At 45.2% G+C, this 22,070-nt stretch overlaps 1 protein-coding gene across 5 annotated transcripts in view; it reads right to left on the bottom strand.

Annotated features, from left to right (window-relative positions):
• CEMIP (cell migration inducing hyaluronidase 1) overlaps positions 1-22,070 on the bottom strand; it is a 172,536-nt gene that overhangs the window by 120,131 nt on the left and 30,335 nt on the right. The window lies entirely within an intron of this gene.

Raw genomic sequence — 22,070 nt, 5'->3', positions numbered from 1 at the left:
GCCACCTCCCAGAGATCCTGAGCCAACACGCTGTGCAGTGCATCCTGTCCCCCCAACTTAGCCCTAATCTGCACTCCTGTGCCCACTGTGAAACTGGAATCAGCGGCTTGGGAAGTGCCGTGGCCCACTGAGCCCATCGAGCTCTGCTTGTCAGGTGACCTTAGACACTGCCAGAAAGACATCCTCACAGGCTCTCTCTATCCTCCCCCAATCCCCCAGCCACCCCATGCTTTCTCTGAGCCTCTCCCACGATACCTTCCAGAGCTCCTGTTCTATAATTCACAACCTTGCCTAAACCTCAACACCTTCACGGAAAGTGCTCTCTACCTCCTACCTAGACCAAAAGCCAGTTCTTTCTCAAGCACACGGAGTCCTATCAGTCTCCTGAGTTCACCCGTTTCCCACACCTCCCAAATTTCCAGGTTGGAAGGCTAGACCAAGGTTCTCAAAACTAACAGTACATAATCTCCCAGCATGGTAACTGCCTCTTGATTTACTTCTGCCTACATGTGAACTCCAGGGGGTCAGTGCTGGACCCAGTACATGATTAGTATAGGCAAAATACACATAAAACATTCAGTACATGTTGAATGACTTAATGGATACAAGCAGATATTATTGCCCCCATTTTACAGGTATGGAAACTGAGCCTCAGAGAAGTTAACAGATGTGCCTAGTCATACAACAAGCAGGTAGCAGAACCACAGCTTGAACCAGGTCATCTGCATCCTCCACACCTTGCTATCTAGTAACATTACTCAGCCCATGGGGTCATGATTAGATAAGCTAAAAACATAGCTTAAAAATAAAGATAATTTTATTTCCAGTTACCACAAAGACTTCCAAAGAGCTCACAAGATGAAAGAAATAAAATGCAGGGAGTCACCTTAAAAAAAACAAAAAAACAAAGACGTTCATCCCCCGGCAACTCCAAGGTGCCCCTTTCCTGCTCAAACTACCCTTGAGGCAGGAGGGAGGGGATAGGAAGGTTGGTCCCATTGAGCTCCAGGGCTCTGGGGCCATCCTTAGTCGTGGGCAGAACAGACAGCTCAGAGAAATCACAGTCCTAGAACCAGAAGGGCACTTCCAGGGCATGCCAGTCCTGGCTCTTACTCCATCCTGGGCTCAGTCTGACACTGTGAGAGACAAAGAACTGTGGATACAGGCTACTACAGGAATCATGCTCACAGTCAGGGGCTGCTGCTTTATGCTAATTACAGTAATGACTGCAGGAAGTTGAATTGTGTCTTGTTGCTAACAGATAAATATGAAAAAAAGTAAATTACAAAATGCTGAGCCAATGACCAATAGGAGAGTTGAACAAAGGAAGTTTATGGGCGGATGTAAAAGTGACCAGCCATCAGCCTGGACCAGGAAACTTGGCCCATGAGGAATTGTGAGACAAGGAGTCATTTGTGTAGAGCGGTCCCAGATCCCCTTACAACATAAAAACTGGGTTAGGAGTGGTCAGAACCTCTGGAGCAGTGGCCTGGTTGCTTATTGGAAGGACATGCACACACACACACACACACACACACACACACACACACACACACGCACACACACCCCCGCTACCTCCCTTCTATGGTACTAGGTCAAGAAGCATCAGTCCCAAGATAACTGCCTGGAGATTTGTGAGAAGAGATTTGCACAGTAAGATTTGGGGAAATTGCGTAAAGGAAGCGTTGGTTTACCAGCCTTTCTATACTCCCCATAAAACCCCAATACTCCTTAGAGGTATTTGGTCAACCTGCAGAAATTCCTGCCTCTGCTGTGCACAGCCCCAGAGCAGGCCTTCTAGGTGCATCTACATTAGGCCCAGAGCCTGTGCAGCAAATCTCTGTTCTAAGAAACTCCTCATAACATCCCAGTAGTTAATTGATAAGAGCAGTTGCACTGGCTGAAATAGGGTGAAGGCCAGCTTATTACCTCCTTTCCTCAAAACTCCAGAGAAACCTTTGTGTAAATCCTATGGTTCCGTGGAATATGGTTTGAGAACTGATCTAAGGTGTGCCCAACATGGCAGGGCGGTCCAGAAGGATGAAAAATGTGGGTAGCTTTTAAAAGGAGAGGCTCTGTGGAACCACAAATGTGGAAGTGAGACAGCAGGAGCTAATGAGGAACTGTGTGACAGGGAGCTAAGGGTGGCAGATGCAGGCATCTCATTCCCAAAGGCATCAGCTGAGCAACAGCAGCAGCTGAATGAGGATCAGGAATCGTATGAGGGTGCTCAGATATCAGGAACCCAGAAGACGGAAGGGGTGGGAGGGAAGGGCCCAAGCGGGAAAGACAAGCCCCTCAACCTCTAAGTCCTGAGGAAGGCCAGGGATGTGGGCGATGACAGTTATTTCAAGGTGGGAGTTGAAGGCACTCTGGCCAGATGGGTCAGGCCTCCATCAGGGCAGGGATCAGGAGAACAGAGAAGGCCTGGAGCAGCTGTGGGGTGGGCTTGGGAATCCCTCTGGGATCACAAAATGTGGCCTCCACTGTGGGTCCCCAGCATGAGCTCCTAGCAGCTGTTCTCCACTTTAATTTCACAGACCACTTTCTGTGCAGGGAAAAGAGGAAGAGGCCATTGTTGCCAATTGCAGATGAGCAATCCTGAACTCAAACTGAAATTCCAGTCCCCAGATTTCTACCCCATTCCTGGCTCACACAGATCAACTGCCATTGGAAGCATTGCAGCCATCTGTAAGTCTACTCAAGACCACTCCAGTGGAGACCTGCTCCAAAGCCTGATTTTTAATTACAGCACCTACAACACAGACTGAGAAAAACAAGAGGAAGAAAACCAGTTCCTGTCATCTCAAAGTGCCTGCTATTTTTCTTAGAAGATTCAATTCCACTATGCCCTGCTTTTAGAAAACTCCATGTGTGAAATTCATAAATAGGCTGGGAAGTATATATTTACATCACCAGAAAAAATTCATTATATAAGAATATTCACTTTACAAATGATTAGCCATAGGTTTATTCTAAGGAATGAACAACCCTTCTAGTATTCAAAATATGTCTTTCAAATCAAGCTCTATGATCAAATGATTCAAATTGTGTATTGCCTTATTATTTTGGACAATGGGATGTTTGGACCAGACTTTTCACCTCTGGATTCTGGGACTGCTGCGTGGCATTCGGCACTTTTTTTTTTTCTTTTGAGACAGAGTCTCACTCTTTCACTCAGGCTGGAGTGCAGTGGCACAATCTCAGCTCACTGCAGCCTCCACCTTCTGGGTTCAAGTGATAGTCCTGGCTGAGCCTCCTGAGTAACTGGGATTACAGGCATCCGCCACCACACCGGGCTAATTTTCTGTATTTTTAGTACAGACGGGGTTTCACCATGTTAGCTAGGCTGGTCTCGAACCCCTGACCTCAGGTGATCTGCCTGCCTCGGCCTCCCAAAGTGCTAGGATTATAGGCGTGAGCCACCACACCCGGCCTGCATTCTTAAGAAGTCTTGGGGAAAACCAAAGCACTTTTCTTCACATGAAATCCTTTTTTTAACCCTTTGATAATGACTTTTTTCCTTCATGCCTCACATTCAAATATTTCAACTGGATCTATCTACTTAGGATTCTGACAGAGGTGGTATGAGACTGTTTCAAATCTTTCAGAGATGGGGAAGGGGAGATGGGGATAATTTAGATTTGCTACAGGAATGCCAAACTGATAAACTGACAGTAAATTAATTTTGCCAGCTTGGGGATTCCACAGTTTTGAGGGAGATGGAGGGAGGAGATTTTTCACTCTAGTCTCCTCTCCATGATAATTTTGTCAAAATTTCTCCAAGTCTCAGGTATGTAGATGCATCCTTTCCTAATTCTCAGTAGCGAAGGAATATGTTTCCTAATATAATCTGTTTGGTGGTTTGCAATGGATTTTCCTGGGGGAACTTTTTTGTTGTTGTTGTTTGTTTTTGAAAAACAGTCTCGCTCTGTCTCCCAGGCTGGAGTACAATGGTGTGATCTCAGCTCACTGCAACCTCCACCTCCCGGGTTCAAGAGTTTCTCCTGCCTCAGCTTCCCAAGTAGCAGGGATTACAGGGACATACCACCATGCCCAGCTAATTTTTGTATTTTTAGTAGAGACAGGGTTTCACCATGTTGGCCAGGCTGGTCGCGAACTCCTGACCTCAGGTGATCCGCCCACTTCAGGAAGTTTAACATGCTGTGCAGGTCGTTGACTTCGGACTGAAAACTATCAGGCTATACTGCAGTATCTGTTTATAAGCCAGTTTCCCTTCTCCCACTACTCACTCCCATGGTGACCACCTTAGGGACAGAGCTGTATTTTCTCTCTTTCTCTCCCTTTCTCATATCAGGTAAAAAGAACTGAGTTAATCATGTGCTTCAAATGGTGGAACAAAATCATCACTGGGGACATGTCACCTGCCCTCAGGTGAGACCTGGCCCACTGCTGTGCATGGTAGTGATTTGTCTAATGGATAAAGAAGCAGGTTGGAAGCAGCACCGTGGAGTGAAATGGCAGGAACTATGACCTTAGAAAGAGTAAACCCATCCTCAGTCCTGCTTCTTATTGTAGGACTTGGGACAAGTAACACAACCTCTAAATGGGCCTCAGTTTCCTCACCCATAAAATATTTTTATCAAGTTATTAAGAGGATTAAATGAGGATGTTATGCTAAACAGAAGGTGAAAACTCAAACCCATCAGGGAACAGGTAGCTAAGAAATGAAGGGAGAGGCTGGGTGAGAGGCAATAAGGAGCAGTAGGGACTGTGGCCAACTGGAGGGCACACTGAAGTACGAATGCCACGGTTAAAGACATCCATCCCTGGAAGGCCAAATGCATGACTTCTGTGGGCCAAATTTTGCCTATGACTGTGGCCTCTGCCCCAAGTCTGGCACATATGATTATATAATACTTATTATACCCTAATTATAACAGCGAAAGGTGGAGGCTCTGCAATTTGAGGCCTGCATAATTTAAAAGCCAAGAGACTATAGCTCAAGTTCAGGTCTTAGTTCTCTGCAAGACTCGCTCTGATCATGAGTTGCTGCATAAACCTATAACTTGGTTTGTACACTGAAAATCCAGGAAAACCCTTGCTATGACCATAAAAGACAGCACCAAAAAGTGTTAAGTGATATTCTTGGTACTGACCAGCTTATTCTAAAGTAGCCCTTTGCTTACCCTAAGGCAAGATGTAGAAGCCTCATAGAAGCCAAGGCCACTAAAGGTTACTATGCACCAGGAAGTCGGCAGGGGAAATGAGAGAAAAGAGCCGCATGCAGAATAAACCCAAACAGACAACAAAAATGCCCAGACTGGTAACTTGACAGCAAATGAATTTTGTAAATAATGCAGTATTTGTAGCATCTGGAGAAAATACAACACTATCTAAAATATAAGATCTTTGAGAGTAGGATCACATATATTTTTAATTCCCTACCATGCATAAAGCAGCCTAGCATGCAGAAGGAGATGGTTAACACTAAATGAATGAAAATGATTGGATGGAGTTGCACAGAAGAAAGAAAGACGTGCAGATGGTGAAGTTCCTAAGTAACAATTTGTACAATTGTAGGTGGGAGAGTCTAAAAGGTGAGTCTGTATGTCATACAAACAGAGAAGGCCAGGTGCCCACAATCTTTTCTTTATCTCAGATGTTTCTGTTGCCTGGGCAATAACAGACAAATGTGCCCTCGGGCAGTCTGTGATGGTCAGAGGACAGTCGGAGCAACAGCACAGGAGAGCTATCTGCAGATCTTAGTTGGGGAAAGGGGAGCATTCTTAAAGCCCGAGGGGTCATCCTGCATCTTGCCACCCGTTCTGTGCCCTGAATGATATCTGAGAGATCTGGCCAGATGCAAATCCAGGGCCTTGGCTTCAAAGTGAAATCGCTGATGGACACTTTGCCTCTCTCACTTCTGTTCTCCTCCCAATGCTAATGAGAAGGCGCAATGGCTTTGCTTACTTGTTTGAACCATGGCCATGCATGCTGTGGCTTGGCCAATGCTCAGCATTTGGAGTGGTTTAAATAGCAGGTCAGACAGAGGCCTTTCTAGCCCAGCCCTGTCCTGGAAATTCTTATTAACATTTACAAGAATAAGAGGAGAAAATAATGCCTGCTTCACCGAGGGTGGGGGAAAGGGCTTGGGCCTTGAAGTTAGGAATTGTGCATTTTTTTCCTGGTTCAGCTATTCACTACTATGTGTTTTTCTTGACACATCATTTAACCTTGCTGAGCCTCAGTTTCCTCATTTATAAATTGAAGGTAATGCTACCATAGGTTTGTTGTGAGTTATTAAATGAAGTTTTATGCACACATGCACACACACACACACACACACACACACACACACACTTCATAGCGGTGCAATGCCCATGCGGTACACAGTTAACTCTTAGTTATTGTCTTCACCTATAAATGGTGATATCAAGACCTCTCAAACCTACATCACAGGTTTGTTATGACAGCCCATAGGTAAGACGTGAGCAGGCTGGGGTGCTGATGACACCCCCTTCCTCCCTCTTTAGCTGGTGGGTAATACATGCAGACCCAAATGGAGATCAAAGGATCTATTTTACTCAAGCTCACAGTTCACAGCTAAAGAATATTCCAGAACTTCATATGTCCCAATCTGATGATAAAAGCTGAGCCCAAACATAGGAAAACAATGCTTCTGCCACAGGCCCTGCAAGATCACTTTCTGAGCTGGAGAAAGGTGGGCCTATTGAGTCTGTCCCAACTAGTCTGCTTACTATGTGGGAACCAGAAACATAAGCACCCACCCTACCTAGCTCAAAGAGGTGGGAAGAATCAAAGACAAGAGACAATGAGCCTTTCCTATTTAGTAACCATCTTTCCAACTACTTATAAAATGTAATTAGTGAATCAAGACAATATTAAAGAACCGGCCACCCTGTTGGGCCAGGCTGCTGATGTCAGAATAATGTGCAGACCTCCTGCCCCCTCCCCTCCAAATAGAGGCCAGAATATCCAAATGTGTTGAATTGAGGTGTAGTGGCTGGGGACATGGATGGCTCCAAGTGCTCATGGGGCAAGAGGCTGCGGGTCTGGAGCAGAGGATGCTGGAGACTATCCCCTTGGGTCTTAAGAGGAGAGGACAGGAGCAACAAGCAGAACTCTTCAGGGATGCCAGCTGAGACTGTGACAGAGGGGACTGCCCTGGTGACAGTTTCACCCAGAAGCCCAAAAGATGAGAATCTGAGGCCCAAACAAGAAAAGACCCTGTGCCTCCAGAGGCCAAGAGCAGGTGGCACTAGTGGGTAAGCACCAGCAGGTGAGGGTGGGGGAGCTGCAGCTGTGGACTGGACTGCCTCGAATCTTATAGCACAGCCATGAAATATAAAGCAAACATCCCTCACTTCCCCTTTTCAAGCTCCAGGCAGATGTCACTCATCAAACACAACACCCGTCCCCAGGGCCCCCCAGTGTGCCTTCACGGTCCTTCTCACTTGAGCTGATAAGCAAGACAAAGCCTAATTGCTGTCCCAGGCTAAAGAAAAGACTTATAGCCCCAACAGCAGGGAGAGTTCAGTGCTTCAGACATGCCAAATTCAGGGGTGCATTGACCAGGCCCCTTCTTGATGCTGTGCTGGGGTCTTAGAGTCTGCACATTGGGGGTTAAATCTCAGCTTTACCACTTAACAGGTGTGCTCAGTTTCCCCATCTGTGAGACAGGGATAGTTTACAGGTGGATGAGAGAATTCCCACACCTGGCCTTCTGTTGGGCACACGGTAAATGTGAAAGAAAGGTCCATCGTCTTTTTTCTTGTATTCCTCATTTCACCTTCTGGAAGTGCCTTCATTTTGCCCTCAGTCCAAATATACAACTCACAGAACATTCTTATCACCTCTCCCTATCTTAAAAATTAGTAAAACTGTTAAGATTTACCCATACCTGGTGTAGCTGGAACCCACCATCAGGGCTGAGTTGGGAAAATGGGGCCTCCTCATATCTAGTCTCAGGACAGGAGACCCCAAGTGATGGCGTGGGTGGTGTGAGGATTACAGAAGGGGAAAGGGACTGGGTCCCCAGGGTCTGGGGGAGAAGGTGGACCTGTTGGAAAGCTGAGCTAAGACTGAAAAGTCCCTGCAGAGCCACATCAGGAGACCTCTGTGGTTGACAACAGGATCCCAAGTCTCCATCCATGCCCCAACTAATTCTGGCCCTGGAATGCCAGGGCAGATTCCTCTCACTGACGGCATCATCTCCAAAGGCCTCACATGGGTACACACTTTGCTCCTGACCAACCCTCTGGGGACTCCAACTGTGTCTGAAGCTAGTTGCCATCAATGGAACGACTTGTATTTAGCTCAAGGGGAATTAACACATACAAATATCTGTAAAAACCACACAGGCCGAGACTCCCCAGGGGTGTAAACAGAGGCATACTCTCATTTAAACAAGAAATTCAAACAAACCGTTTCTCCATTTCCCTTCCTGAAACCCTGTTCTCTCCCATTTAAATCTTAGCGTAAGAAAGGATTGCGGGTTGTTGTTGTTGTTGTTGTTGTTGTTATTTTAATGTGCAAAATAGCGGATGCCCAGAAACATTAAGCAATTTTTCAGGACCACACAATCAGTCAGTAGCTCATCCAAGCCTGGATTCTGGCCCCTGGACTCCCGGCCCCATGTTCTCACTTCGTTTGACTGTTTCTCAAATTTGGCTCTCATTTCTGACCATCTGTTTGAAAAGCTCAAGAGTGAGGAGGTGTCCTATGTGGCAGCAGATGGAAGTCAATCAAGGCATATAAACCAAATGGCACCACGTTGGGGAGAGGGACACTCTCAAAGTGGAAATATCCTCATTTGATGCCACAAACAACATGAGAGGAGGAAATAAAACCAAATCGTTAGCCAAGCAGCTGTGCTTGGTCCTGCGAAAACCGAGCCACCTTAGAGTGTTCACCGTCACTGGGCAAGCCACTGTTTTCAATGTGGTATTGACACTGCTAATGTCAGATCAGAGCTTTCTGCTCTGAGCTTATTCACAATCTTTTCTGTCCTTCATGTGGAAAATCAAGGAGAAAGACTGGGTCTTGTGAAAACAGAGCCTGCATAAGAACCGGACAGTGACAGCTTAAAGGGAGGCTCATGAATCCACACCAAGGGGAACCTGGCCCTCGTTTCAGAGACCTGATGCCTGGCACAGGCTGGATTTGGGTTGGAAAGGGACAGAGCTGTGACTGCACATATGAGAAGACTGTCAAAACACCATGAGGTCATTACAAACATCAATCACCCTCACTTCCTGCAAGGTCTCTGAGGTGGTAGCCCCAGCGGCAGGCAACAGGGAGGCTCATGCATTCAGTCAACAGCCATGCTCTGAGGGCCTGCAGAAAACCAGGCTCTGGGCTCGGCACTGGGACTGATGGGAAACACATCTGGGGGAGCCAGGAAGCTGTGCACGAGAAGCATCAAAGTTTCAGTCTTGACTGGGAGCTTCTGTCGAAGCCAATTGGATGTACAATGGCTTCAGAGGCTATCAGATCCCAGGTAAGACTGGGACACATTGGCACACTTCCAGTTATTCTCCACTTGAGGATGAACTGATCCAATCATAGCACCACAGTCTCAAGGTGCAGCAACCAGGAGGAAAAGAAAACCAGCTGTGTCACTCTTCAGGTGTCCAATGGCAAACAACAGCCTTCCAACATGGCGGCCTCTAGAAAGTTCAAGTGCTTCCAAGAGCTCCTGACATGCATACCTTTCTAATCCCAAAGGGAGACTGTCCTGAGAGTCCCTTTCAGGGATCTGCCACACAGAGCTGTGCCTTCAGGCAGTCCTCCTTCTCCTTTAAGCCCCAATCTGTTCCATGGCCCATGGGCACCTCTAAGTAGCCCATTAGAAGAAGTTCCAATGGAGAGAAAGAGATGTAAGGGATACACAAAGGTCTTTTCTCCCCCAAAGACCTCATTCCCTCTCCCTCACACTGTCCCCTCTCACACCCTGATTGAGTGGCAACCCTTCAGCCTGTCTTCTTGGATGAACCTGGCTACTCATCTCTCACAGGCCTCTTGAATATGCTCTTCTATTTTTAGACCCTATTATTTTCACCTGGTTGATGGAAACAGCCTCCCTGCCGATCTCCCTGCTTTTATCTACCTGCTTCTACCCAATCCACGTAGCTGCCAGAACTATCTTCCTAGAAAGCACCTGTACTCATCCTTTCTCCTGCCTAAACACTTTCCACAGCTGTTGGCTATACATGGGTCATAACTTCCTAACATGAACTTTTATAACTTGACCTCTGCTTCTCTTTCTGGTCACTGACAGCACTGGTAGATCAAACCACCAGGAATAAAACAGAAATTAAGGTTCCTGAATGCAATAAGCCAGGAAATAATGAGTCTCCCATGCTCCCTGCTCCCTCATTCCTCTGAGTTGTCTGCATCCTCACAATGCCATCCTGCCAGCAGCTATTTCCCCTTGAGATTATGTGCTCCAAGGGGCCAGCAGATGAGTGAAGCTCATCTCTAAGTTCTGAGCAACCAGCACAGAGCCAGTTGTTTGAACAGTTCCTTTCCAACTACTGCCTTCTCAAAGGTTTCACATCTTTATGATGAAGTGCAAATTTCACTATTTTGAAGCATCTTTTGGGTTCCAAACTCTGTATCAGACACTTTCACATTTTTAGTTTACTTGATCCTCACCTTGTAAACTAGTTAATAATAACATAAAATAGTAATATTCAAAACATATTTAACATTTATTAAATACCAGAAATTGTCCTAAGTATTCACATGTTTATATTCATTTACTGTGTACAGCGTCCCAGTGGGTTAAGTATTATTATAATTTCTTTTCTATAATAGGTGAGAAAACTGAGGTTTGGAAAGGTTGAGGGACTTAACTACAGTTACCTAGTTCTCACTGTCCTTGGGAATTAAATCCAGATCTATCAGCTTCTATGGCCTGTGCCCTTAATAACTATTATTACCCCCTTTTACAGACTCAGAAACTGAGGATCAGAAAGTTGAGGGAGTAGTTCAGGGTCACTTGGCTAGTCAGCAGCCAAGCCAGCCCTCCTGAATCCACATCCTATGCTGGGATCCACTGCTACTCCTTGTAATTGATGATCCTGACGGTGGTTCAGGTTGGATGAATCAAGGAAAAAACCTTGACCCATCAAAAACCAGGTTCCTAAGCTAAGAAGACCCCAGGAAAGCATACGCATCTATGAATATAAAGGATACACTGTGCTACCAGTCCTCAGAAATTTATGCAGGCCAAAGGAATACTGGGCTCTGCTTGAATATTTTTGGCAGTTGGGAAGACATGTGACTCACGGTATTTATAAGGAACAGGCTGCCCACTTTCCTCTGACCAGTCTGGGTAGCAGCACCACCATGGAATACCACTGCCCTGGAGAATTCCAGATTAAATAGAGGAAAATCAATCAGGGAAAAGAAACATCCAACTCAGAGAGAGAGGGAGACAGAAGAGGTGGCATGTTTTTGCACAGCCCCACGGAATTCTGGAACAGTCCAGAGCAGGAGCTGTGACCTTAGCTGAGAATCAAAGATTAACATGGGCAAGAGAAAGGCTGGTTGAGCTTCACTGTCCCACTCTTGTCATGCTGGCCACTTTGAGATGTCTGCAATTCAATTCTCTGGTTGACTGCAGAAGTCGAGGGGTTTCAGACAGACTTGCCTTTGAATCCTGACTCTGTCCTATTGTGACCAAGTGACCAAGTCAACCAACTTAACTGAGCCTCAGTTTCCTCCATCCACAAAATAGGGTTATAGAGACCTATAGCTCAAGGATATTCATGAGGATCAATGTCATAATGTATAAGAAATGCCTGGCATGGGCCTAAAGTAGGTGCTTAATAAATGTTCCCCCATTCCCTTCCTCTTTCTCTAAGAGAAGATCCTTTCTTTCCTCCTTAAAACAAAATAGGCTGAAAGCAATCTAGCCCATCATTTAAAATGATTAAAGTCCCCAATTTCTGTTTATGAATGCTGTAGAGGGTAAAGGGGGAATATACAGGGTGTGCTGTCATTGGTCTTGGTGAACATAAATTTGAGGAATTGTACCAATGTTCCCATTCCAGGTCACATCTTGTCATGATCAAGACATTAATGGATATGACAAAGATCCCAGATGAAAAGCAACTTCTGAACCACAGTACTGGCATCCTGATTAAAGCAAACATAAGCAAGCCGAACCCAGCAAGACATCTGGAACCATCTCTAAGAGTGACCATCCACTAGACAGGACCCAACCCTGCCGTGAGTGGAATCAACTTCCTGTCTCATGAGACTGCAGATTTCAAATCCTGTGCCTCTCCATGGCTTCCTGAGCTCCTAACCACACTCTGACAGGCATGGCATCTATGCAAAAAGGGAAATGAGTGAGGCCAGTTGAAGAATTATATAATCCTCCATTTTAAAAATAGGACTGGGTATTTTTGGAAAGAACTAGCTGGGTGAGTTATTTAACAGCCTTTCTGGCTAGCCTGTGGAAACTCAGAAAATGGCATTCTCTCAGGGTCTCTAGAAAGATGTGTTACCTGGTACAGCCAAAGAAGACTGAAGATGCCCAGGCTGGGCTGAACCTGGGACAATGCAGAGATAACCTGGTCCTTTGTAAGCTGTGGACTGGCCCTGTAATGCACACTGGGAAGAGAGGAGTTTGGAAGCCACTCCCCAGGATGGATCTCTGTAGGCAAATCCTTTCAACAGCTACTGTGAAGCCCTCTAAGCGATGCGATTGATTAAGGTTGACAAAAGCCTGGCAATGGCTTCCACTCCCCACTTCTTGTTTCCATGTTAGACATTATTAATCAATTACAACTCTTTCTCTACAAGCCCCAGAACCAATCCTTTACACAAATCTTCCAGAAGCCACCAACAATCAGTGGGAGATGGCACGAGGTGAACTTCTCCAGTCTGTCTGCAGTAGCTAGTAAGTGGTGCACTGGCTTCAGTTTGGACCACTGCTACATCGTGGAGTTGACCTGTTGAAATTGATGAGCTATTCTGACATCAGTAATGCTCCCTGCAGCTTAGAGTTCAGGACTTCCATTGTGATACAAATACAGCTGCTTGGAGAATGAAAATATTCATATATTTTTGGAGCAAATTCTAAGTACTTTCAAGTCTGTGCCAAAATTAAAACTGTTCAGAAATACTCTGATTCTCTTCTCCTTTGGGCCCATGATAAGTTTGCACTTCTCCTGCCCCTTTTCAAGTGAGACTATGGCCATGTGATTTGGTTTGGCCGATGATACATGAGTAGAAGTGACATATGTCACACAAGTGAAGTCTTAAGAGCCAGTGTATGATCCACCATGCTCCCTCTCCTCTGCCCTGGTGATGGTGGAAGCATATATGGAGGTGCAGCTTCCCCAGCAAGGGGTCTTGCATGACTGTGAGAGACAGCATCTCCTTGCTAACACACATTGGACATGAACATGAGTGAGAAATACATATTTTTTTGTAGTAAGCTGCTGAAATTTGGGGGTTGTTTGTTCCTGCAGCACTGCTTTACTTATCCTGACTTTTACAAACACTTTCAACTAGTCATTCCATCAGATCCTCTCAACAACCACGTAAAATAGGGAAAATGCTATTATCCACATCATACAAATAAGATGACGAATGCCCAGAGAGGTTAAATAATTAAGAAACACTGAAACCTTTTACATTAACTGACCAACAACCTATTGCCAAAATGGAAATGTATATGCTCTGATCATATAATTTTTACAAGAAGTGGTGCATTTAAGCAAGTCATAGATCTCACTGAAAAATTAAATATTGTCTGAAAATTGACCCAGAAGCACCAAACACAATCATCCAAGAATAAAGCCACAATTTGCCACCGCAGCCTCCTAAATTGCGGTTCTCGCTCATCTTTGCAGCAGTTGTCAGGATCCTCACAGTCAGCCACATACCCCCAAATGTTCCCATAATCCTCTCTGCTTCTACTTACATATTATTATTATTATTATTTTGAGACAGGGTCCCACTCTGTCACTCAGGCTGGAGTGCAGTGATGCAATCACTGCTCACCACAACCTCTACCTCCCGGACTCAAGTGATCCTCCCACCTCAGCCTCCTGAGTAGCTGGGACTACAGGCACACACCACCATGGCTGGCTAATTTTTGTTGTTGTTGTTTTTGTAGAGATGGGGTTTTGCCATGTTGCTCAGACTGGTCTTGAACTCCTGAGCTCAAGCTATCCACCCACCTCGTCCTCTCAGTAGTGTAGTGCTGGGACTACAGGTGTGAGCCACTATGCCCAGCCTACTCACACATTATTTATGCAAATCCTATTCTCCTATAAGCAATATTCAATTATTTGAGCCACTTTCTCCTCACTTCTCCTTCAAATGACAGACACTACATGTTCCAGGGCAGCCTGTCCCACAGCCTTCCGCATCCCCAGCTCCACGCTGTGTATAATCATAATAATTACATCAGCCAAGGTATCGTCATTTTAGCTCCTTCCTCCTTCACCATGGCTTTCCGTTTCTATTTCTATATAAATAGCCTTGTTATAAACTGTTTACTGTCAGCCAACTCCACTCTTTTCTGGAAGTAGGCAGAGTGTATATTACAAACATAAAAATATAATAATAGACTTACCTTTACTCTGTTCAGGCATATAAATAAGATCTCCGGGCTGAAGCCTGAGGAGCGAGAACCCCGTCTGCCGCTTTGTTTGCAGTTACTCTCCTAGAGTAACGGTGCACTGTAGGTTCCTAATCACAAGTATTCATTGCTCACCTGGTTTGTGCTCATTACTGGGCTTGGAGCTGTGCAGGTACAAGGACACAATGTCCTCTCACCCTCGTTTGACCTCTATCTTCTCTCCCAGTGCCCGTCCTGAGACCCATCCCCACCCTTCCTCATGCAAACATATACGAGAAGAGTTTCAATCCAGCTGACAGGGTCAGGTTAGAGTGTTGGAGGAGATCATTCAGTGGAGATGATTCAATCTTTTAAAGATTCCAGGAAAGAAAATTCTGATATCTGGAGTAATCAGGGAGGGCTTCCCAGAGGACAAGTAGCTTGACCTGGGCCAGGAGGTGTGGCTTATTTGTGGGCGGACTGGCCCAGGTGGTGCAGAAATGAGGCAAGGAGAGGAGAGGTAATAAGATCCTAATGATCAGCATAAACACCTGCCTGCAGGAGGCCCTGGAGTAGGAAGCAGACAGACGTCCGAGGAAACATCCAGACAGACAACTTTCCTGCCTCCCTCAAGGACCCATTTCTTTGATTTCGGAGCTTTCCACTCCCTGGAAAACTGTGAGTGGTAGCTAGCCTAGCCTGCCTCAGCCACCACTGAGTGGTGATGCAGAGAAGGGAAGCATTTAGGGCTTAAGAGGCCCTGCTGAGATGGGAAAGTTTCTCCTGTGGTCTTGATCAGACACAATTCCTCAGGGTTACCATATACCCACTTTGCCCTGAAATCCACATGCAGCCATCACAACTTAAAAAAGAAAAATAGCGCTGACTTTTCACAGCAAAATAGCATTGCAAAAGAGTTTGCTTTAGAAAGTCACAGTCTCTCTTAACTCATTTGGATTTTTAAGCATAAATTTCAATCTGGAGGAATATTGGAAAGAGGGCACAGGTAATGGACTCATCCCAGGAAAAGTATTTATTCTTGCCTTTCCTCGGCCAAGGAAAGTTTCTATGCTGGAAAAAGCACCTCACCATCCACCGAGCTGTATGGCAAAGATTATAAATAGAAATAAAGAAGTCATTCTGACATGTTTATCATTTTGCCTTAAACTTCTGGAGCTCCCAGGGCAGAAAAAAGCTGGATCTTCTCCCTCCTACTTGGAAAATATATTTCTTTGGGTTTCCAAATAATATCTCACTAATAAAACATGATTTAATTTTTTTTAAAAGGCACAGAGTTAGACTATTTAATGAGAGGATATTTATTCTAATTCCTTATTTTTATAACTAAGAAACAAAGGAGAAGGAATGAGGGAGGGAAGGAAGGAGGAAAGGAAGGAAAGAAGAAGGAAAGAAAGAAGGGAGGTAGGAAGGGAGAGAGGAAGGAAGGAAGGAAAAAAGAAAAGAATATCCATTGAATATCTACTATATACCAGGCATTGTACTGTGCATTTTCCATATGTTACTTCATCTAATCCTCATAGCCAAACAATCTGGAAAGTATTCTTGGCCTCGTTTTCATGACCAAAGAATTCAAGGTATAGTAATTAAATGCCTTTCCCAATGTCTCAAAGCTAGATAGGGACAGAGCGTTGCTCATCTGGTCTTCACCACAGCACTGGGAATTGGGCCAGGCAGGCCACAGGATACCCATTTTACAGATGAAGAAACCTAATCTCAGAGAGGCTGAGGCATTTGCCTCTAGTCTGAAAGTTAGTGAGTGACGGAGTTAGGATAAGAATGCTGTTCTCCCAGCATCCTGGCCAGTGGCTTCTCTACTCTGTCTTACATGCAGGGTATATATGGCAGGTTTTCCTTACTTGGACCGGTTTTTCCAAAGAAGTGAATTGCTACTGTGATCTCCTTTGAAAGACCCTCTCAAGGATCAGGAAAAGCAGTAGGGACACTCTCCGCCTGTATTGAAAGTGCAACCGTTGGGCTGGCCCAGTGGCTCATGTCTATAATCCCAGCACTTTGGGAGGCCAAGAGGGGAGGATCACTGAGGGCAGGAGTTCGAGACCAGCTGGCCAAGAAAGTGAGACTCCCATCTCTTAAAAAAGGAGAGAAAAAGAAAGCACACCCCTAGAATTTAAGTCTGCATGGGGAGGAGGAAATAATACAACTCACACTGGAGAAAATAATGATTTGGAGGAATTAGTGAAATCTCTGTCATAGCCATTCATTCTCCAGGTCTGTGTGTTGCCCATGCTGTTACTCTGGCTAAGGTACCTTTCCCTTCTTCACAGGCCCAAAGCCTACCTATCCTCTGAGGTCCAACTGAAGACCCTCAGTGAGCAATCTTCCAAGGCACCCACAGGTTCTACCCTGAGGTTTGGGGAATAGGGAAGATGCAGGAGAAGAATTCTAAGAGGGGGTGACATTGAGCTGGATCTTGAAGGAAGAGTAGGAGATTGTCAGCGACATGTGAACCTTGAAGAGGATCTTTCAAGCCAAAGAAAGCAATGACCAATGTGCTGCCCTAGCTGGAGCAGAGAGAGAACTGCTGGGTACCAGGCTGAGCTGGAGATGGTGGCCAAGCCGTGGGTTGCTCTGGTGTCAAGCCAAAGAGTTTAGGCCGGGCTCGGTGGCTCACACCTGTAATCCCAGCACTTTGGGAGGCTGAGGTGGGTGGATCACGAGGTCAGGAGATCGAGACCATCCTGGCTAACGTGGTGAAACCCCGTCTCTACTAAAAATACAAAAAAATTAGCCAGGCGTGGTGGCGGGCACCTGTAGTCCCAGCTACTGGGGAGGCTGAGGCAGGAGAATGGCGTGAACCCAAGAGGTGGAGCTTGCAGTGAGCTGATTGCACCACTGCACTCCAGCCTGGGCAACAGAGGGAGACTCTGTCTCAAAAAAAAAAAAAAAAAAAAAAAAAGCCGAAGAGTTTGGACTTTATCCTTTTATGGATGGGAGAGGGTGTCTCAGCTTTGATCAATAAACCTTTGCTGCTACAGGTATGGAGCCAGGTATTAGAACTACTTCAGTGAATGAAACATCTCTTCCACCCTTGAGAAGCCCAGGGGCTAGTGGATTTTAAGTGAGAGAAAAATGATCAAATTTGCCTTTTAGAAAGATAGCAGTAATTGATATAAATATTAAGTCTTACTTGTACAACATCAAAATCATTTTGAAAAGCATAATTCAGACTGCTGGCTCTGAAATCATCTGCCCGAATTCAAATTTGGACTGTTCCACTTGCCATTGGACCTTGAGGAAATTATTTCACCTTTAGAGTGCTTCAGGTTCCTACTCTTAAGACAGTACTGCTGCTCCGGCCGGGTGTGGTGGCTCACACCTGTAATCCCAGCATTTTGGGAGGCCAACGCAGGTGGATCACCTGAGGACAGGAATTCGAGACCAGCCTGGCCAACATAGTGAAACCTTGTCTCTATCAAAAATACAAAAATCAGCTGGGTGTGGCAGCACCTGTAATCCCAGCTACTTGGGAGGCTGAGGCAGGAGAATCGCTTGAACCCAGGAGACAGGGGTTGCAGTGAGCTGAGATCATGCCACTGCACTCCCACCTGGGTGACAGAGTGAGACTCCGTCAAAAAAAAAAAAAAAAAAAGTACTGCTGCTCCTATTACAAATGATGACGAGGAGGAGGATGGCAGCTAACACTTGCTGAACATTGACTATGTCCCAACCACTGTTCTAAGTACATCTGCATGAACTCATTTAACCCTCACTACAACCTTTTGAAGGAGGTGCTATTATTGCTCCCATTTTATCAACCCAGAAGTGACCAGCTTCTGGTCACAGAAGCATTGGGTCAAGTGGGATAGTTACTATTAGCTCTTGTTTTCATTCCTCATCTTCTGCCTTTATTGACAAAAACAAATGCATTAGAAAAATTAAAATTAATCATGCATTGTAAAGGGAAAACATGGCAGTGATGTAAAACACAAAATTTCTTTTGAAGTCTATCCGCCTTAATTTCAGCGTGATGCTGGTGTAGGGATGGCTATGTCCAACTCTGCATTTTCAATGAAGCCATCATAGGCCTCTGACCCAACCCCTTCCAACAGGGCACACAAACCTTTCAAGCTAAAGTACATGTGATTATTGCCCAGCCTATGCTAAGTGTTTGTTAACAGCACTTTCATTCCAGTGTTTTCTCAGCCTAACAAATTAGACCTAATGATTTGCTTTCCTGCTGCATTTAAAAAAACATGACTTCATGTTTTTTATAAACATGTTTAACTATAAATCTGGTTAGTCTGATCCATGAGCCAATTCTGCCTGTGAAAAAAATATGAGAATTCTTCCAGTGTAATTTAAAATATCAAATGTCCCTGGGAATCACTGCAGTAACAGCAACCACAAAAGCAGCTCCCATTTCCTGAGTGTGTTACTACGCTTGACAAAAATCCTCACAACAGGCCCACAAGCAGGTACTATTGGGCCCATTATACAGGTGAGAGATCTGAGGCTTAGCAAGGGTATACAAGGCCATGCAAATGACTAACGGTGGAGCTAGGATTTGAATCCAAGTCTCTCTCTCCAAAATCCTCTTCTTTTACACAAGTTTGTAATACAAACAAGAGGGGAAGAGGAGTCTATGGAAATGACCTAGAAGCTTCTCATTGAAATTATCCTTAGATGGACATGAAGATGAAAGCATTTAAGTGATCCCCAGATGCAGGCCACCACCCAGGTAATTATAACATTGCAGAATATGCTCATGAGAGGTTTGCCAAAGCTGGCTACAAACAACTCGGGTTAAAACAGGACATCAAGCCAGCCCCGTGTCATGCGCCTGTAATCCCAGCTACTTGAGAGGCTGAGACAGGAGGTTTGCTTGAGCCCAGGAGTTCAGCCCTGTAGTGTGCTATGATGCTGGTGCCTGTGAATAGCCACTGCCCTCCAGCCTGGGCAATATACAGAGAAAGCCCCTCCCTAAAAACAACAACAAACCGGGACGTGGAGTCGAAGCAAAAACCATGCTGAGTGTGAGCTCCCAGACACAATGACGTAAATTCTCTGGCACTCAAAGCAACTGTCAAATTATGCCAGAGAAAACCAGGTGTTTGTGGACTAGGTTTAAATCAGGCTTATGGGCTGGGTGTGGTGGCTCATGCCTGTAATCCCAACAGTTTGGGAGGCTGAGGCAGGCAGATTTCTTGAGCTCAGGAGTTCAAGACCAGCCTGGGCAACATGGTGAAACCCCATCTCTACGAAGACACAGAAAACATTAGGCGGGCCTAGTGGCAAGCACCTGTGGCCTCAGCTACTCAGGAGGCTGAGACAGGAGGATCGTTTGACTCCGGGAGGCAGAAGTTGCAATGAGCTGAGATCATGCCACTGCACTTCAGCCTGGGTAAGAGAGTGAGACTCTGTCTCAAAATAAATAAATAAAATAAATCAGGCTCACAGGAACTGTGGTTTAAAATGAGATATTCATCACTGTCAGTTTGGGAAGGCTGCCTCTGGCATGTCTCAATCTTCCCTGTCATTATCACTTGACCATGTCCAGAGGAGAGCAAAATCAATGCCATTGATCCAGCCCTCCAGGACTGTGCTCTGTAATTTCTACAGTACATCAGTCACACTGGAAAAATGTTACCCTCATAGAGATTGAGAACACTTGCAATCTCCAGGCTCCATGATGGATGCAGTAAAAACTTGCAGGATTTCATTCAGCAATGGACAACTGTCATCCTCCAAGGGCCAGTTTATATACCTTTTTTCACAATTTCCAGATTTCCTACCCGACTTTGGGCTCCTAAACCACCTGACATTCTTCTATTATAGGAATTTTCATGTTGAATTCTATTTAGTTTTTTGTCTCATTTCTCCACTAGACTGTAAGTAGGTTGGGGGAAGAGGCTTTATCCTAGTATCCTGGTGTCTAGTACAAGGCCCAGCATGTAGTTACAGTTCAAAGTAGTCTATTAAATCAATGAGAAGCATGATGTCTGGGTGATGGGTAGGTTGGTAAATAGATAGGCAAATGAATGGACAGAAGGTTGAGTAGGCGAATGGATGGGGAAATGGTAATTTTATTGCTGGATGGACAGCCAGATGGTTGGAAGAGGACATGGATGGCTGAATGTGAGAGTGGCTGGTTGGATGGATGGATGGATGGATGGATGGATGGTTGAATGGATAACATGGATGGATATACTGTGGGTGATTTGGTAGATGGAGAGACTAGTGGGTGGATAGATGAATAGACAAGGAGCAGACAAGTTCTCAAGGAGCCAAGTCAGTGAGCCATTTTAAGTACAAGTTTAAAGAACACAGGTGGGCCGGGCATGGTGGCTCACGCCTGTAATCCCAGCACTTTGGGAGGCCGAGGTGGGCGGATCACGAGGTCAGGAGATCAAGACCACGGTGAAAGCCCATCTCTACTAAAAATACAAAAAATTAGCTGGCCGCAGTGGAGGGCGCCTGTAGTCCCAGCTACTCGGGAGGCTAAGGCAAGAGAATGGCATGAATCCGGAAGGCGGAGCTTGCAGTGAGCTGAGATTGCGCCACTGCACTCCAGCCTGGGTGACAGAGTGAGACTCCGTCTCAAAAACAAACAAACAAAAAAACACAGGTGACTCAAAAAAGAAAATGGAAAGTTGTCCTTCAGGAGAGTCTAAATCTTACTCAATCAAATCTTACTCAAATCAAAAGGGAGACATAGTTGTAGGCTATATTTGTAAGACTTTTTCTGCTTCATAAGACTTTATGAAATCTTATGAAGCCTGGTCTCAATAATGTCACAATATTGCACATCCATATTATTAGTTAAGAAAAAAATCAATTTATCAATTGTGTGGCAGGCAGAATTTTAAGATTCCCCCACCAAGATTCCCAGAACCTGGTATACACACATACCTTACTCACAGTTACCCAATCAAACACTAATGTAGGTACTGCAGCACAGAGATTTTGAAGATGTAATTAAAGTCCCAAATCAGTTGACTTTAAGATACGGATATTATTCAGGTGAGTCTGACTTAATCACACGGGCCCTTTAAAAGAAGAAAGTAGTCTCTGGCTGGTTGCAGAAAGAGAACCTAGATACTCAAAGCACAAACAATATTTGCTGCACAATTGTTGGCTTGAAGACAGAGGGGAACACATGGCAAGAAGTACAGCTGGCCTCGGTGTGCTTACAGCAGCCCCCAGCTAACAACAAACATGGAAATGGACTTCAGTCCTACCAGCTTAAGGAAATGAATTCAGCAAACCACAAGAAAGGGCCCAGAAGCGGATTTTCCCCCATAGCCTCTAGACAAGACCTGAGCCTGGCCAACACCTTGTTTTCAGCCTGGTGACACCATGGGTAGAGAACCCTGTCACTCTGCACCATGCTTCCTATCCACAGGACTGTGAACTAACAACTTGGTGTTGTTTTAAGTATGGCAATTTGTTATGCAGTACCATGAAATTAACCTATCAGTTTCATCCAGAACAATTCCATAAAAGGAAATTCACACTTTATAGA

Source organism: Pan paniscus, chromosome 16, assembly GCF_029289425.2.
Source record: "Pan paniscus chromosome 16, NHGRI_mPanPan1-v2.0_pri, whole genome shotgun sequence".
In the NCBI taxonomy this organism is placed as follows: domain Eukaryota; kingdom Metazoa; phylum Chordata; class Mammalia; order Primates; family Hominidae; genus Pan; species Pan paniscus.
This window is presented reverse-complemented; position numbering and strand designations above follow the sequence as displayed.